Genomic DNA, 19,147 nt, shown 5'->3' with positions numbered 1-19,147 from the left:
TATGATTAGATAATTGTATAAAACTTTTTACATTGTTAGTGTATATTTTTTTTTTCTCTTTACATCATGGAGGTATTTGATAAAAAAAAAATTTGGTTTCTCAAAAATTATAGGTTGGAAAACTTAATTTCACATGTTTGATATACATTTTTAAAAAAATAACATTCTATGGAAATGATGTTTCCTGGAAATGTTTTTTAGTTCATTTCTCACAAAAAAAATTCCTATAGGAAGGTGAGAATTGTACTTTTTCGACTTTAATTTTTCTTTTAATACAATAAAAATATCATGTTGTTCTTTATTAAATTATATAATGTGGTAAATAATTAAAATAATCGATAAAAATACACATAACTCTTTGATTCCTTGAAAACTTCTTTGAAGATTCCAAATTGTCAACCAAATAAAATTTAGTTATTCTTAGGAAACATGATTCCAAGAATTCATAATTTCCGGCAATCATGATTCCCAACATGAAAAAACTTTTTCCCTGCCAAATGTCCTTTACATGTGTCTTTTCATTTTTACGGCTAATTCTAAGCAGTATAAAAACACTCAATCATAAATGTACATGCTTGTAACAAAAAATTTCATTTGGTAGCACAATAATACAAGCACTGGATGCACCAAAATGAGAGTATAAAGCATGAGTCTCATAGTTTGGATGCATGAGTGTGTTAAAATAATAAGAAAGACACGAGGACAATATTGAAAAAAAGAAATTTTAAATGCAAGGTGTTTGCTTGTGGGACCTACTATCAATCATTCACTTTCAACTTCTTTCGGTTCTCATTCACCGCTCCTAAACTAGAGAGTAGAAATGCTTTCTTCCCTTCTTAGTGATGTTTCACTTCCATCGCATCACTTTCATTTGTACCAAACACGCTGAAAAGTAGTATTTAAAGTATTAAAAATTCTTAATTATTAATTTATTCCTTTTGGATGGTTGAGATTTGTGAGGGGCAATCAGAATATTAATTTTATTATACAATGAATTATTTATAGATTATATGTTGAGTAGACCATTTTAACATTCACTCTCAAATCTCACTTCTGCCCAACTTCCTCTAAACTCAAAACCCTTATTCCTTTATACCTCATCGCCCAATACAGCAGCGGTGCTACCTTCGTGCTCCAAATCTTTGCCAAGGTTGACTCTCACCTAACAACGACATCATTGTTTCCCTCTTTATCTTCCTTGTCGACATCAAAGGTGAAAAAATGGGAGAGTGGTCATTACTGTGATGGTGGAAGAGAACGAAAGAAAAGGGGAAGAATGATTTGTGAATTTTTTTCCACATCAAAAGGATTTGTTAATTGAAGATTTGTTTCTCGCCACTGAATATCGTTGAATCAATGATCCTTTTTGCAAGCTTATGCATTTGATTTACTCATTTTGATTTGTGATTCATGACTTGGTTGGATTCATCAATAGGACATTTGAAAGTTTGGTTGATGCTTGTGATGTTGGATTGCATAAGGGGTAGTAGTTTTTCCGTAATAGGGAACTAATGATTGTGTTAGATTAAAATGTAGAAAACTCATATGTTGTGAGTTTGTTGTTAAATTGTAGAGTGTAAACTAAAGAAGAATTTTTACAAGTTGGGGTTTAGAGTATGGGGCGCACTATGCACATGAACAAATATATCAGATTTTGTGAAGAAAATAATTAATTGGCATTGATAAATTAAGATCAAAGCAACATTGTTGTATAAAAAATTAAACAATTAAATGTCAATTTGAAATACCTCATGTTGGGATTCACACACCAATGATGGAAAGCCCTTTGTATTTGTTGGTTTGGACGAGCACAATATTGTTCATTACCCAAAGTATTCTTAGAATTGATGAGTACCTTTTTTACTAGTAAACAATCTAACTTATTTAAGTTGTACTAAATAGGGGCATAATTGAATTTTTATACATTATCATTTAATTTTTTTAACTATTTATCTTATTTTAATATTATTTTCATGTACTATTTGCTACAAATTTCAATTCTACCCGTGGACCACTTGCTACATGGTCCACCATAGAACGCTCCTTGAATTATTTAGTTCATGTTATGTGATGTTTTCTTCCATATGGTATATTCAAAACAACTTTTCTCAAATGTTTTGCTTTTGGTGAACTGAGTTTGATCTTTGTTAGTAAGAAAGAGGTTCTCTAGATATGAGCATATAGTTTTTTTTTTAGTTTTTTTTATAAAAAAACTATATCTATTTTATTATATTTTAAAATTAAATAATAATAATAAATATAGTGGTGTTTAAAAATTGCATCTGCTAGAATTTGTAAACTAGCACCGTGAATCTCAAATGAACAAAAATGGCTACATTGAAACATTTTTTAAATTAAGAGATCTTATTAAAGTTTTAAAAAATGACCTAATTGAATATTTTGAAGAAATAAATGGATCAAAATATTAATTAAGCTTATTAAAAATTGGACTCATTTATGTTTTCTTGTTTTTCTCTTTTTGGTTTTTTATATTTCAAAAGACTCATTTGGGTCCTTTATTTTTTCGAGATATTTCAATTTGGTCATTTTCTCGATTTTAAGCTAACACAAGTGTTTAAAATTTTTAAATAATTATTTCTACATAGTGGTGGCTAAAAACCGTCGCTACGTGCAAATTAATTATGATGATTCATATTTGTTCCCTTCTACCTTTCCCATCATCCCTTCCAACCCCTTGTTGCCCCTTGTCTCCTTCCACCCTCTCATTTCTTACGAAACGAAAATGAATCACACTAGTAACTCCATTTCGATTACCTTGTGTTTATTTTATGCTTTGTTGTTCATCCATCTTTGAAATTGATTAATTCATCTTTCACTTTCAATGTTAACCCCCACCACCGCTAACAACGACAACAACCATGTATTGAAAGACCCTAACAAAACCCTATAGGCAAGTGCCCTAAATCCAACCCATGCCACTAAGGGGCTCTGATGCCAAGGATGCCATCAACACCACGACTTCTCTGCCGCCCAAATTCAAAAACAACACTCCACACTCTGATATTTAGAAGAAGATTTGTCGAGTCGAATGATTAGACATTTTTATCCAATTCTCTGGGAAAGAAAAGTACAATTCGTAAGCCAAAAGGTTCATTCTCAATTTCTCACTTTGAAACCATTTGCATTGTTTGACTATTTTATCTACTTGTTCATGTGTTGATTTAGATGCCTTAGTTGTATAATAGAATCTAGGTTTTAGATGTTTTCGAGTGACTTTTTTTGGGGGTTTTCAAGTGATTTATAGGCTTTTAGCTGCTTTTTATTGACCAAGTACTTTTGAGCGGTTTTTTTTGTTAGTTTTGAATTAAGTTATGTTGTAGTTTTTGGATGATTTTGAGTGCTTTTAGCAGTTTCCACCTATTTTGGAATGCTTTTGAGTTATTTTTAAATGCTTTGGCAATTTTTATGGTTCGAAGTGGTTTTAACATTTTGTTGTTATTTTTAAGGGATTTTTTTGTTGTTGTTTTGGTTGACTTCAAGTTGATTTTTTGGGGTTTCAAGTGATTTTTGTAATGTTTTTAAGTGATTTTTATTGATATCAAAGATGAAACTAATAATTCGGGATGAAGCTCCAATGACTCATAGACATTGCTTTGAAGTAGTTGATAGATCATTCAGGGATGTACTTTATTTTGTATTTCACCATTTTTTATCTGTTTATGGTGGAAGAATTTTCAATGTTTCTCATCGTTGCATCCACATTGTTTGAAAGTTGGAGTAAATATACCCATGTGTGTTTTGTCAAGTTCACTAACCAACAATTTTGAAATGCATAACTTGCAACGAAAAAAATAAAAATCTCCCCTTCACAAGGAAAATCGAGGAGGGGATGGGGGATAATACAACACTCAATGTTAAGAAGTGAAGCACTAGCAGTGTGATCTCAAGTTTTCAGGTTCCTGCTCCCAATTGTAGTTGTATTAGACTGAGACTGGTTATGGAGGCCATTTTCCAACTTCTAACTAAGATCTTTATTTATACAAAAATACACAACAAATAATAAGATAAGAACACATCAAGAGTAACATACACAACCAATCATTATGAGGAACATAAAAGTAAAAAGGAATTTACAAGAAACATAATTCAAACAATATGCGCATTGTTCGAAACAAGCAAAACCATGGTCATTATACAGAGCCTTCCTTTTTCATTAGCAAAATAAGTTAAAGGAAACATGATTCGATAATGTTTATATTATAGGAATTAGAAAACTTAACAAAATAAGAACTAAAATAAGTTGAATATAATCCAAGAAATAAACCACACATCATGTTTTCCAACCAGAATATTCTCAAATATACATCAATATATCATGTAGTTGCCTACCACTATAATCCAAAAATAAGTCATGCAAGTTTGACTAAATTTTGACATCATAATTATCCATAATAATTTAACATAAATCTTCCCTCAAGTTACATAAACTGAGACCATATTTCCATAGATAAAGTATCTCATTTTCATATAAAATCAATAAGCAATCATCATTAACTCATTAAACGCATCAGTGTCAATGTAATATAAGTGGATTCAATCCATCAATCCTAGTTGTCGCATAGACACATACATATATTCCCCTTTAAGGTGCATTTAAACCAAGCAAGAGTAAATCATTAGAGCCTAATCGTGTCATGTTCTCACTAGGGAGCTATCCAAACCAGGTTCTATAACCTTCAAGATAAAGTCATGTTGTTTAGTCAATTTTATCCACCAAGTTTACAAGGGGAATGTTAAACATACTCGTATAGCAGAGTAAGCTAGTTACCAATTTAGCTAGAGAAGTTATTAGCTTATATTGAAACCCTTTGTAGTTGTTCTTCAAAGTTAGTTAACTATAATAGCTTCTTTAGAGTTAACTAGCTATTACAATCATTTTCTAACTGTGCACCAGACTCTAGATGCAATAACTTATTGAGTATTTTTATCAGATATAAATATAAAGTTTCACATAGATTTTCTCAGAGATTACTCGGTAGTTTCTCACAATTTCTCACACTTTTATCTTATTGCTCACATTGATATTCTTTTATCTTTGTAAAAAAACATGTGTATTGTTAACTAGAATTCAAAGTAAAATATGAACTCTTAAATTGCTGGATATTCCTTTATCACCTATTAGAGTAGAAGACTAGAATTACTCATTTTCTGTTTTTTAACGACTAATAATTAACTTTGTTAGTTCATTCAATCATTGTAAAATAAGTTGGTAGTTACTAATGTTAGTTGTAATAATTGTCTAATTATAGTATAAATACTAGAGATGTAACTCCTTTGTGTTATATGATATTTTATAGTAAATTATTTTCATAAACATTTTTTGTTAAGTGTTTAAGAGAGTTTATGAAAATTATTATAATTTATTTATTCATAAATAATTTTAAACTTATTTCAACAAGCTTTTTAAAATAACTTATCAAAATATTTTACTGTTATTTGTAAATGGAAAACAATCCCGCTCTCATTTTCGCACTCCCTCCAACGGCAAGACCTAGTACAATATACCTGGATCTAAAAACAATCTCGTTCTCCCTCACCAGTCACCACGCAACACCCCGTCATTCCCTTCACTGCGCCAACCGTGGTTCTCAGCAGCATCGCCATCCGCTCTTCCCCCTCAGCACGTCGTGAATCCACGAATCCGAACCTTGGTTGCCATCATCGTTTGTCGTTGCAGGTTCACACGCAGGAGACGAGGCTCTCGTTGTGGGTTCCCGTGATAACTGTCACTGGTTAGCGTGAACATCCATGGTAAGTAATTTTTCCTCTTTCATTTTTCTTCAACTCACACTCACACTCTTCCACATCCATAGGTTTCTTGTACGGGCACTCTCCGTCTGCTTCTTCACTGGCGGCTCCATGCCCCTCCGCATCTTCTGCTCTCATATCCTTTCTTGTTTCCTTGAACTTATTCACTGCTTAGTCAGAAACTCATGTCTTCCGGCGAAGACAACATGGCGGCGATAGAGTGGAAGTGATAGCAACAGAGATCAGAACATACCTGAGGCCCAAGCTATGGATGAAGACAGACCTGAGACCCACGATGGGAGGCCCAAGAGAAGTACCAAGCGATCTAAGTATCTGGACAATTACGCATAACAGTTATTGGGGAAGAATTAAGGGAGTTATTTACAATTGTTTTTCCATTTCAGAATTCTGTTAGAAAAGCTGCTAGGAACTCGTTATTGCAATCATGCTTTGTAAATTTTATTACACAGAATCACCCCACGAAATGTATTTAAATAAGATTGCAATGAATTAAATGGTAAGAAGAATTCCAGCTCATCACCTTTAGTGTAGAACGGAGGTTCCCTTGCCCTCGAAATGAAGGACCATTGTCCTCTGCTTGTATCAGGAAGCCATCAGAGCTGAAGCCCAATGTTTCGCTGTCTGGTGTTAAGGTCGTGACTGATTTGGTAGTGGTCTTTGATGATGGTGATATCCCTTAAATTTTGACTATATATATATTTTTTTTTCTTTTTTCTTTTACTTTTGATACTTCCTTAATATACTAATGTGAGGATGAAAATCTATAAGACTGTATAATTGTAAGAGTTCTGTGACTTCTATCCCCTTCTATTTATGTTTTGTATGGTAGTGATACACTAGGGTGAATTGTTTAATGTGGTTGTTTTAATCATCTATTATTTTTGAATTGGGAGACGATTTGTTTGATTTTGTTTGTATTTGCTTCAATTCTGGTTTGCCTTCTTTCCTTCAAGAAGAAAAAATGTCAGGTGATGAAGAAATTTGTTGGTGGCTGGTGTGATTTTAGATGCTTTAATTTTTAAATATGAGAGTGGAGCCATGTCTGATTGGCTCTGTCCGATTTCTTGGAATAAAATTCGTTGATAGTGATAGTGATGTCCTAGTAAGCATGGTTGAATTGGACAATTGAAGCTACTTTGCCGAGACTGTAAAAATAATTTGCTTTTGAATAGTCACCTAATTAATCATGTTTTACCTGAATCAGGTTATTGATAAGTCATTTGGTTTTGACACTGCTGTTGAAGAGGCACAAGGAGCCATAAACTTTGCTCATGTGGAAGCAGAAAGCACTGAGAATGGTAACGATATTGTCAAGCTTATCGGTCGTTACAGTGGTAAGTATCATTTACATTATGGTAGTTTACAATTTTAGTCAGTTGGTATAGAGTTCAGGATTTGAATAATCTGGCTAGGAAAAAGATTTACGTTTTGTTTTGTATTATTGGTACTTCATAAATTTCAATTTTTATCACTTAAGCTACACAAGAAAATTGGTCTATGTGAGGAAAGTAAACAATATAAATCCAAAACATTTTTTTTCTCTCTTTCCTTTTTCGACTTCCAGTCTAACAACAGAAAATGGGACATTAAATATCTTTTACTATGCAAGGTTTTTACTATAAAAAGTGAGACAATTTTGATGAATAAAAACTGACGGCGATTTGGTCAACAAGGAAATAAAAGGAGACTAGGAATATTCTTTATCCAATTTATGACAGATGCTTTTATCAGAAAGACATTAAAAAAAATAGCTTTTGAGTTATACCCGTGTTTATTCGGTGTTGGGTATCATTCTCAAGAGGTGGGGGAAGGCCAATCTTCTTTGACCTTTTCCTTTTCTAATTCAACTTGAATCAGTTAAGGAATTTTCTTAAAAGTTGGATATGAGATGGGGGGAGGTTTGGTGAGGATGAAAGAAATTGGAATTTAATAAGTTGTAATTTAAATACAATGTGTAAGATATCTTAAGATATATTAAAATATATCAATTTGGGTAGGGAAAGAAAAGAAGGTCGGGAATTTAATTTTTTAAAAGAGTTTTGAAGAAAATTGTTAAATGATTTGTGTAAAAGCTATTTGAGTTAATCAAGAGAAATTGAACTTGTTATTGGACAAAAATAAATTCAGTTTTTAGAAGTAAAAGTGGTAATTTGAAGTTAATTTATATAATAAAGCTTACTTTTAATTTTTTACTCCCTTAGAATTGTAATGGGAGAATGTTAGGAGGGACAAAACAAACCAGCAAAAGCACCACTAAGGGCACAAACCCTTGGTGGATTCCCTTTAACAGAATCTGTTAGAAGGTGCTGAGCTGTCAGGAGGATACTGGTTCATAGGAAATATGTTGTTGGCATGTTGCTTACCATCGTGCAGCACTGCATTGTCATCATTTTCCACTTTTCTGTTATTTTCTTTTCGCATTCTAGCACCTTCTGTTTTCGTAGCGGCACCCTTGGCTAGTGCCTCTATATAAGGGATGCTTAGTATGTAATAGAGGACAGCAGAAAAATAATACAAGTTTTCTTCCTTATCCTTCTCTCTTATGGAGGTTCCTAGTCCTCGAAGCTAGGCTGTTCTTTTCCGTGCTTCTGTGCATGACAGAGAAGGTTGCCAATGTTAGATAAACTAAATCAAAATAATTGGGAACCTCTTAGCTTTTTAACAGTCTTGACTTGCCAGTTTTAAGAAAAAATGCATTGAATTTTCCAGAATAGTGTTTTTTTGCCTTTTTTGTTGTTGTTTGGTGAGTCCAATTAAGCTAACGAGTTTTTTGTTGAGCTGAAAAAGAAATCTGATTACTAGTTTCCAGCTTTGGAAGAAGCTTGCTCAAGTGTGGAATCACAGTGATAGATCAGTGTTGTTAAATGGCGGCCATGGCGGCGCCATGGCGGATTTTCGAAAAAATGCCACCGAATAGCGGTGGCGTGGCGGGTTTGGGATGGCGGCGCAATGGCGGCCGCCATAGCCATGGCGGTCGTGGCGGTTATGGCGGGGTGGCGGAAAATGGCGTCCCTCCCGCACCCCACACGCGCACCCAGCCGCGACACCCGTAGCCGCACGCGCACGCAGCCGCGACGACCTCCGGCAGCGACGCACCGGCACAAACGGCGGCGACGAGCTCCGGCGGCGACGAGCTCTGGCAGCGACGCACCTGTCACGAACGGCGGCCTACAGCGAGAAGTTCTCGCGGAGAAGACGAAGCTGTCGCGAAGAAGAAGAAGGCGTAGGTTTTTTTATTTTTGCTGTTTGACACCCCCTGTTTTCTATCTGCAGCTTTTTTTTTTCCTTTTGCTATTTGACACCCCTTTTTACTTTTAACAGTCCCATTTTTTTTTTCGTATTTGACACCACAATTTTTTTTTTCTGTTCAGTCCTCTTTTAAATGGCTGAGTTTATTTGAACTCTTTAATGAGTTTATTTGGTGTTGGTACTTGATTATTGTATGAACTCATGAAATTTTTTAATTTATTTGAATGCAATCCTTTGTTTTTTTCAATTTCAATGAGTTTATATATATGTTTTTTTTTTTTTTTGGTCCGCCATGACATCCGTCATTTTCCGCTACGCCATCCGCCATATTTTTATGGCGGATTTTTTACTTTCCGCCATGAACCGCCATCCGCCATTAACAACATTGTGATAGATCATGATCTTTTCATTTTGTAGAACATCCAACCCCTGATGTTGATATGGTTTCCAAAATAGAATGTATAAGGAGTTTTGTTTCATTTTTTTTTTTGGTATTTTATTTTTATTTCCCCCTTCTGTTTCAGTTTTATGTCATTTAAAGTTTGGGAAAATGGTGGGTATGAAGCATATGTATGCTAAAGGGTGTTGTTTGTTTGTGTTTTTTTTTGTATGGCTTCTCCTTTATTTTGAACTCCAACCTGAGAAGTATTTGAAGCAAATGAGTGATTTTTAATTTTACGATTTTTTTCATAATTATTTTAGCCAAGTGTGGATTGTTTTTAATTTTTTTTAAACTATACTAATTTACTAATTTGTTTTTAGTTTGCTTTTTTATTATTTTTATGTGTCTCATCTCTTGTTAGGAGGCTAGTTTTTGGTTCTTGTGTTTGAAACTAAGTACCCAATTTTCTGAGATGAGAAAAAAGACCAAAAACTTTTTTTTTATAAGCAAAGACTAAAAAACTTTGATAGAAAATAAATGCATTTGTTGTTATGATTCTATTCTCTTAACCCGAAGTGTTGAAATCTTTATTAATTTTCCCCCCATTGTATAGCTAAGTTCCGTTAGGTGTTGGTTTTGTGACATATGTTTGGTAGTGAAATTTAAATATTTGCATGGAAGCCAAAGAATGTATTAGATCCGGGCATACAATGATAGAGGCAGAATCCCCATCATTTTACCAGGTGACAATGAGGAGTAAAGCTCTAAACTTGGTTCATGTCCTTGATAGTGCTGCTGCTGCTACTACAACTGCACCTGTTGTTGTCTCACCTATGAGACTTTGGATTCATGTCCTTCTCTAACAATACAAATTTAAGTTGTACGAGGGAAGAGGCTCTGGATTTCGGTGCCTTGAGCGTTTCTGATGGAGGGAAGCAGTTACTTGATAACATATTGTGCATTAATATGAGTGGGTTGACTGGACCTATTCAATTTGGTTTAGATAGATCTCCTCTAAATCCATCATATGACATTCTTAATGTAATTGCTACAGGTTATAGGAGAATCGGCTACTGGTCTAGTTCTCTGACCTTTCTGTAATAACCCCAGAGAAACTTCATGCAGAGCCTGCCAATCGTTCAATTTCAAGCCAACATCTAAACTGTGTCATATGGCCAGGAAATACAACAGAAAAGCCTCATGGATGGGTTTTCCCAAATAACAGGAGGTAACTGAGAATTGGAATTCCCAACAGAGTTAGCTATTAAGATATGATCTCCCAAATAAATGGCACCAATGCAATTCAACGATATTGCATAGATATATTCCTAGCTGCCTTTAAATTGCTTCCCTATGCAGTTCAATACAAGTTCATTATGTTTGGAGATGGACACAAGAACCCAAGCTACTGTGATCTTGTCAACATGATTACTTCTAATGTAAGTAATACTCACTGCATAGAACAAACATAATGTAGTAATATCTTGTTTTTATATATCAATTTTTTGTGCTTGCATCTACAGGTTTTTGATGCTGCCGTAGGTGACATTGCGATTGTCTCTGTCCGAACAAAGATTGTGGATTTTACTCGACCATATATAGAGTCGGGGCTAGTTGTGGTTGCTCCAGTAAAAAAAATTGAAGTCAAATGCTTGGGCTTTCTTGCGACCATTTACTCCACATATGTGGGGTGTCACTGCTTTTTTTTCCTCTTTGTTGGAGCAGTGGTGTGGATTCTTGAACATAGAACAAACGATGAGTTTCGAGGGTTACCGAGGGAACATATAGTTACAGTTCTTTGGTAAGTACTCTTGTTGTAGCTTGTGCACATAGCTAGTTAGTCATAACTCATCTTTGTATGCTGTTGCAGGTTTAGTTTGTCAACCATGTTGTTTGCGCACAGTAAGTCATCCACCTATTTTGACAGTTCATGTCCTATTCTTGTTTGTGGCTAGAAACAAATAAGCTTCTTTATTATTCTTTCAAGAGAAAACACACTTAGTCCACTTGGTTGAGTTGTGTCCATCCATGTCCTGCATTTACATACTCACTTCCCTCACATGCATCTCACCCCCGAAAGTGACAGACATGTTGAATTGGGCCACATTTGTCGTTGATCCCCCTCTTCGTCGCTCTACCGACACCACTCTCACACTCGATGTGTTTAGCATGCAATTTCCTTAAGAATCCACCATTATCCAACTTAACCTCAAATCCTCATCAAGAATCTCTCACTCTTCCTCGCTCTATGGATACTCCATCATCGTCGTCACTACCTCATTTTGATCAAGAACATCGATTCTAAATGACGAGCACCGAAAGCACTTGGACTTTGTCTCCATATTTGTCTCTTCCTTCTCTCCCTCATTGTTGTCATCACCTACCTCTAATACCACCACCACCAACTAGATTCACTTCAAAAATCACGAACCAAATTCGCCCATAAAATATCATCTTTGTCCATATCTGAACCCAAAACGCCTAAATCCAACTTCTTCTCCTCGTTGTTTGTTTCTCCCTCACTCCCCCATGTAGCATTGTGCCTCTTTTGCCAGGCGTGTCACCATTTCAGTTCTTTAAGGGATTTTATTTTAGATCTCATTATGTTTTTAATCCATGTCAAATTTGGTTGTTTTATTGATTTTTTTTAAAAACTTTGATTCATTTTGTTGTTGTTGAGCTTGATATATGCTTTAATTTGTTTTGATTCTTGCATTTTAAAATATTTTTTCTATAATATATGATGATTTTTAACCTTTGAAAATTACATTTTAAAATCTTAATTAAAAAAAGTCACAGGTTCGTAATCTAAACATAATTTTTGATGAAAAATTAGTAAATAATAATTTTATAAGAGTGAAAAATAAAAAAAAAATATAAAAAATAAATCCAAACTTTAGTAATTTTAGAAGGATGAAAAAATATTTTAACATTTTATTTATAAAATAAAATTATCAAAAATGAATAAAGTCAATATTTCAATGAATTTAATATATATTTATATTTATAATTGACTATAAAAAATCTTTAAATATGTAAAGTAAGAAAAATATTTTTTAAAAAAAGTATTTTTTGAATTATCTAAAAATTTGTAAAAATATTCATAATGGTTGGTAACTATTTCAAATAATATAAATGTTAATTACACTTAATTGATAAGACACTCTTTTTAACATTCTCTATAACACACTCTTTTTAACATTCTCTGTATAATTATTAAAATTTATTGAAAATTAATAATTTTGATAAGACCTATCTTTACTAATATTCTTAGTATATATCAATGAATGGAATTTTGATAAAACTAACTTGGAAACATCATTGACAAGTAAATTTACATGATTATTTTATTTTGTTTTAATTCAGTGGTCTATTGAAAGTTTCCAAAATTTAAAATTTAAAAAAATATAAATTACTAATAAAATAACAAAACTCAAGCTTTAAAGTAAAAGTGAATGTTTTGTAAACCAGTAACTTAGGTGCCTAATCGTATTCAGAAACCTGATTTCCTGGCTCAATTTAGGGTTTAGGGTTTAGGGTTTGGGGTTTGGGGTTTAGAAATCCGTTCCAACTTCAGAAGAGTTTGTTCGGTATGTATCATTGTGGAATAGCCAGCCCGAAAAACGCTATAGTGGGATGACCCATGTTTTAATGTTATTTATAATAAATAATTTGCTATTAGTTTTATATATTAATTAAATATTAGGATTTGGAAAACTTTAACAGATTTTACAATGTTTTAGGATATATTTTATGATAAAAAGATTTAAATATTTATTAAAATAGGAAAGATATCACACCATTTGAATAATTTTTATTTGATACTTAACAATAATTAGAAAATATCTCTATTTAAATTCGATTAGAAAATAAAACTTGATTATAATGCATCTAAATTTGAATTTTGAGTAAAAGCGGTAAGAAAGTTATATGAATAAGGGTCTAATAGTTAAAATTGACAGTCCAAAAAGTAATTTTAAAACTGACGGTCCAAGTCCAAATAAAATTTGTGTTGGAAATAAAACACTAGAGTGAAAATAGCCAAAAAAACAAAGATGGTGTCGTTTAGAGTTAGAATTGTGAATTGGGTATCTCTCTTTTCTGACCCACTAACAGTGAGCGCAGCCATGAGAGCAAACAGTCAACAGAAGTTGCAGAACTGCATTACGGCATGATTTGTCCACTTTGGCCATCATTTTGGCTGTGAAAAACATCGTTCCAGCCACAACGGCCAGGTGGGATATGATGATGCTTGGAGGAGAAGTAGGGTGTCATGTGTGATGCTCGGGCACAATAGCACCAATATTGCGCACAATTAACTACCATGCTAAGTAATAAATTAAAAAATCTTGCTTCTATGTTTTTTATGATATATTACAGTCCTAATAATTGTGGTCCTTATGAAATTATGATAACGAATAAGACTTAATATATATTTGTTTTTTGATAGAGCATTCCCTTAGCTTATGCTTATGTCCATAAGGCCCATAATATTGATACTTGTTTGATCTTGGCACCCTCACCTTTATTTTTTTGATAAAAATGTCTTTAACGGAAACTGTTATATAAAATTAAACAACGAAATTTACGAAAACTAATTTTACAAAAAGCTAACGAAGTAGAGGGTGAGAAGAAGAAGAAAATGTATGTTAGACATGGGCCTGTCCATATGGGTTATATTTTCAGCCCACATCCCACAGCAGCCCAACTCAGCTGACTCAATTATCAAACAACCCAACCCGGTTTACCAATTACAACCCCGAGTGCTAGCATCCCAAGTTTTAGAATCAATCAAACAAACCTCAGTACCAAGAACCCTATGCCTTGACAAACCCTAACGTCGATTTAAATCGTTTGTTCGCACTTCAATCTCCAAGTCATAAATACACTCTTCTCTCCCCATTCACTCGCATTGGCTTTTGGTAGTTGAAGTCTTTCATTGTTGTCAAATTCAGATCAGGTTTTCCTTTTTCCCTCTCTTTTTATCTTATCGATTTTGGTTCATGCCATGCCTCTGTAACTTTCTTTCTTTGTTTCTTTCTTTGTTTCTTTCTTTGTTTGTTTGTTTCTTGCTTTCTTCGTGTAATCCCTGCAGCAAGAATTTGTTTTTTGTACTTTATAAACCACCCATTAAAACTTGCAAGTCATCTGTACAAGTAATTAAAGCGGGTCAATTGATATATCCTGGGAGTAACTTTTTACATTATCACTTGTATTATTAAATTTTCTCTGGTGCATCTACTGTGAACACCTTAAAAAATGACAATGTATTTGAGATTGTACTAAGCACTACATTTTAGCCAAATACGCCATACATGTTTAGCAAACTTCTTCCTCATACATGCTGGTTTTTTCTTTCTCTTTTAAACTTGAGTCTGTCTATTATTGTATAAGCACTTAGATATCATATCATCTATTTTTATAATTGAAAAAATCAGTTTAAACTATTTTCACATTAGATATAAGTTGTTTTCATCATTTATCCTAGAATGCTTGTTGAAATAAGTTGAAAACAACTTATGGACATATCATAAGCTTATTGAGAAGTTTTCTTTAATCTCACGAAGCTTTTAGTATCTTAAAGGCCGTGGCATCTTTTAAAGAAGAGTATAGACTTAATTTGGGTTGGTAAAATAATAACTAAAGTTTAGGTTGGCGAAGAAGTTAGAACATTGTGATAAAGACAGACTAATACATTTTAGCTTTATACATATATTACAGGGTGGACTTGGGTACATCTGATTATTTTGCAATTGATGTGCTCCTCAACTGCCTAACTGTCCTGAGCTCGGAGTAAGTTTGAATACCAAAATTCATGTTACAAAGTAGAGATGCTTGTCTTGTTAGTTATTTTGGAAAAGCAATTGTGATTGAACTCTATCTGAAATGGCGGCAGATATCTTGGAATCCAACAAATTGTTTTTGGTTCTTCCGCTATGATTTATGATTTGATGTATTTTGTAAAAAATGATATTTTTATAAAAGTATATATTTTTTTAACACTAAATAAAATTTCTGATTGGTAGCCGAATGTGACAGTATAATATTTTTACTGCTAATATAGCAGTGTTGAATCTAATAAAAATAAATTGTCCATTGGATATGTTAGTATTTGAAAAATAGACAAGAAGAGCAAGAGAGTAAAGCAGCAGAAGGGGTGAAGATAGGGAAGGCAGGCATGTTTGGATGTAGTTGCCGTTGGCAGTGGGCGGAGGCGAAATCCATGTGAATGGGCTGTTGGTTCTATACCCATCCATGCAGTGAGGCATTTTAGGATTAGCAGCCTCTGTTGTTTATTACACAAACTCATCACACATTGTGAGCCATAGGAATTTCAAGCCTACTCTTCTCATAAACACAAGGAAATTGCATAGCCCACCCCCTGCTACAGCATATTGCCACTACTTCACCTTTGTTTTTGCATCGTGAAGCCGCATATGCCTGTTTCTCACTCTCTGCACTTTGCTCTCTCAAGTTTCCAGCAGCCAAACACTTGTTCATGCTTTGTTGGTCTCTGTACCCTCTGCATTTTCCTGTCCCTCAGCCTCTCTTTCATCCTTTTCCAACCAAGCCCAACATTGTTTCTCCAGTTTTGATTTGAGTACTTTAGTTTTGAGCATGTTATATAGAAACTATTTGCTTTGGTGTAGTAGCTGCTTTGCTGTACCATTATAGCATATAGGGGTCAGGTATTGCACTATAATGTGGGGTTACTTAACTACTTTGACTACATGACCAAGGTATTTAGCTTTTACATCCAAAACAACACTAGTTTTGACAACAGGAAATAAAAATCTGTGTGCTATTTTTAGAGGTTATTGGGATTTGGGATTTTTCCCAAATAGACTTAGGTTGGAGTAGCGCCTATTGTAGAGAAGATGGTGGAAAATAGACTTAGGTGGTTTGGGCATGTAGAGAGAAGACCGGTAGACTCTGTAGTGAGGAGAGTAGACCAGATGGAGAGAAGACAAACAATTCGAGGCAGAGGAAGACCCAAAAAGACTATAAGAGAGGTTATCAAAAAGGATCTCGAAATTAATGGTTTGGATAGAAGTATGGGACTTGATAGAACATTATGGCGGAAGTTGATCCATGTAGCCGACCCCACCTAGTGGGATAAGGCGTTGTTGTTGTTGTTGTTGTATTGGGATTTGGGATTTTAGTACCTTTGTGAATGCTGCTGGTAGTGGTTGATAGGTTGCAACTAGCAAGCTTGAGTCATCCTTAAGTTCAACTTTGCGAGGCTGATAATAGTTGTATTGATTTAGTGGTTCCAGTTTTCAAAATTAAGTTGAAGGTTTATAATTTGTAGTTTCTAAAGTAAGCATTAGAAATTAGAAAAAAACTATCTTTATCTGTTTTAATCCCAGTTGTTGTAGTTGAATAAATTGGTTAAACTGTTGTATTCCATGATATGTCTTTGCAGTTCCCATTTTTGCATTTAGGTGATAAAGAATTTATTCATTTGAGTTGCACAGCTTTACCAGTACCAACAGTCCAACACCATCAGGCCCTACTAACCTGGAAGGTGTGCATTTGTTCTTTTTATTATTGTTGTTGGAGACAAGTGATTTGGTTATCTCCATTTTTTGGTTAGTTAGGAAATGTGGGAATCTGTGAATTAGGGATTGAGAAACGTTTTATGATAGTTTTGGTTTGCCTGTTATGTTTCCTAAAGACAAATGATACTATTTAACCAATCAGATAGGAGCCTTGCTAAAGTATATTTCATTTACAATATCTCTATATGCCCCATGTAGTTCCTTTTGGACTATGGTGGTGTAAATTCTATTCTGATTGGATCGTCCAATTAGGCGAAGGGTTTTATTTACGCTTTACAGCATAATTTGTGTCTGTACAATGCAAAGTTGTAAACTAATTTTTTTTTATTTTTTTTGGTTTTGCTTAGTTCTTTACCATGGTTACTGATGGAACCAAAAAGCCTCAAGTTTCAGTACCTACACCACCACCACCTTGGAAAATCAATTTGCAGAAATATGCTGAATCCCATGCTCTCGAACTCCATAGTCTTCAATCTATCATAGAAAATAGAGTAAACAGTGATTATAGGTCTCAAAAGAACAAGAGAAGAAGGAAAACTGTGTTTGATAACCAAATTGCAAGAAAAGGGTGCAGAAGAAAGAGGCAGAAACTGGGAATAATTGATAAAGCCCTTGCCAAATCAGGTTTGGAGGAGAATCACCAAAAGAAGCTTCCTCGGTGTGTTCATCGGAGATATGAACTAAAGAAAAACCCAGAGAATGGTTTTTGCACTTCTGGGGATGTAACCAAGAGGCTGAGAACTCATGCTTGGCATGCAAAGTGGTTTGCTATGACCAAGCTTTGGGGTTACCACCTTCCTTTGTGTCTTCAAGGAAGGTAGGTCTTTTTGGGTAAAATTAAAAGCTTATGAAAGAGTCTATGGGGGAAGTTGAAGCAACAAGCTTGTGAATGTTTTAACATTCCCTTGGAAACACTAACAAGGATTGTGCATGTGCTTATGCAGGGGTAAAGGTTCGAGGGCGCTCTTGAAAAAGGCTCAAACAAGAGGTGCTTGTACATGATGCAAGCTATTATACTGCCCTCCAATTGGAGGGTCCAGAGGTAGTTTATTTTAGTTTTAGTTTTAGCTTTTTTGTTGGAATTTTCTTCTTTTTCATTGTTATACATCTGAGTCTAAAAGACACACTAAACTGATGTTCTGATTCAAACATATTGAAATGCATGTATCAAATAATTATTGTGGGCTCTCAGTCCGAAAAAGTAATGGTTTAATTTTATTTGTTTTATTTAAGGCTCTCCTGTATACATGATTCATTAATGTCTGTATTAAGAATGGTGCTGGAACCATATCCGACAACAACACCACATCCTGGAAATCATGATGACTCTGTTCTTTACAGTGTAACCTATGGAAGAGCAATGGTAGATGTCCTGTTGCTGACTCCAGTAACTGCTTGGTTGGTTTGGTTAAACTAAACTAATTTTTCTTTCTTGACAGCTGCATCAATGTGGAGCACCAGTTTCTCAGCCAATTGCTCCTGTAACCTACATGTAGCAACCAAGTTCCCAACAAAATATGAGTACAGAGCTAGATGGAAGAAATCGTTGTACTTAGTTTGGACAACATGACATTGGTAATGATTCAAACAAACATGGTGTGGAGTTAAGTGAAAAATCAGGCAAAATGAAGCACAGTTCTTCATTTAGACGCCTATGGGTGTGGATAAATTCTTCCGACTTTGAAGAAGGATACGAGAATCTACAAATTTCCTGCCAGAAAGAGGTTCACTTTCTTCTTTAGATTCTTCTATGGACCTTCGTATTGTATTTGTTTTTTCGTAGTTTGGGTTATAAACCCAAAATCAGAGTCTGAAAGTTTAGATAGAAAGGACTGAGAAATCATATTTGTGTCAATAATAGAAGTACAAACAAGTGGATTCTCCTTCCGAATGAAGCTAATGTTCTTTTCCTAGATGCTAAGTGACAATGCAGAACGATTGATCTTATACTTCCTTTCTACTATTTAAGCTAGACACCAGACTAATTCAGTAACTAACTGCTGTTAAACCAACCCTAACTGATTATACATATACTCTAACTACTTTGGCTTATTTTTGTTTATTTTTCTGTGATGGCCTTCATGAGTCTATCAATATGTATACTTGCTAAACATAAAAACAGGGAGAAATTTGTGAAACCAATTCTCCCATAGGTTAATGTTAC

General features: G+C 34.2%; 1 pseudogene; it reads left to right on the top strand.

The window, feature by feature from the left end:
• The first annotated feature begins 5,479 nt into the window (after positions 1 to 5,479).
• LOC114408357 lies at positions 5,480 to 18,932 on the top strand (annotated as a pseudogene).
• The last annotated feature ends 215 nt before the right edge of the window (positions 18,933 to 19,147 follow it).

The sequence above is a fragment of the Glycine soja genome, chromosome 4, assembly GCF_004193775.1.
Source record: "Glycine soja cultivar W05 chromosome 4, ASM419377v2, whole genome shotgun sequence".
In the NCBI taxonomy this organism is placed as follows: Eukaryota; Viridiplantae; Streptophyta; class Magnoliopsida; order Fabales; family Fabaceae; genus Glycine; species Glycine soja.
The sequence above is the reverse complement of the archived record's forward strand: the minus strand, read 5'-3'. Positions and strand labels throughout refer to the sequence as shown.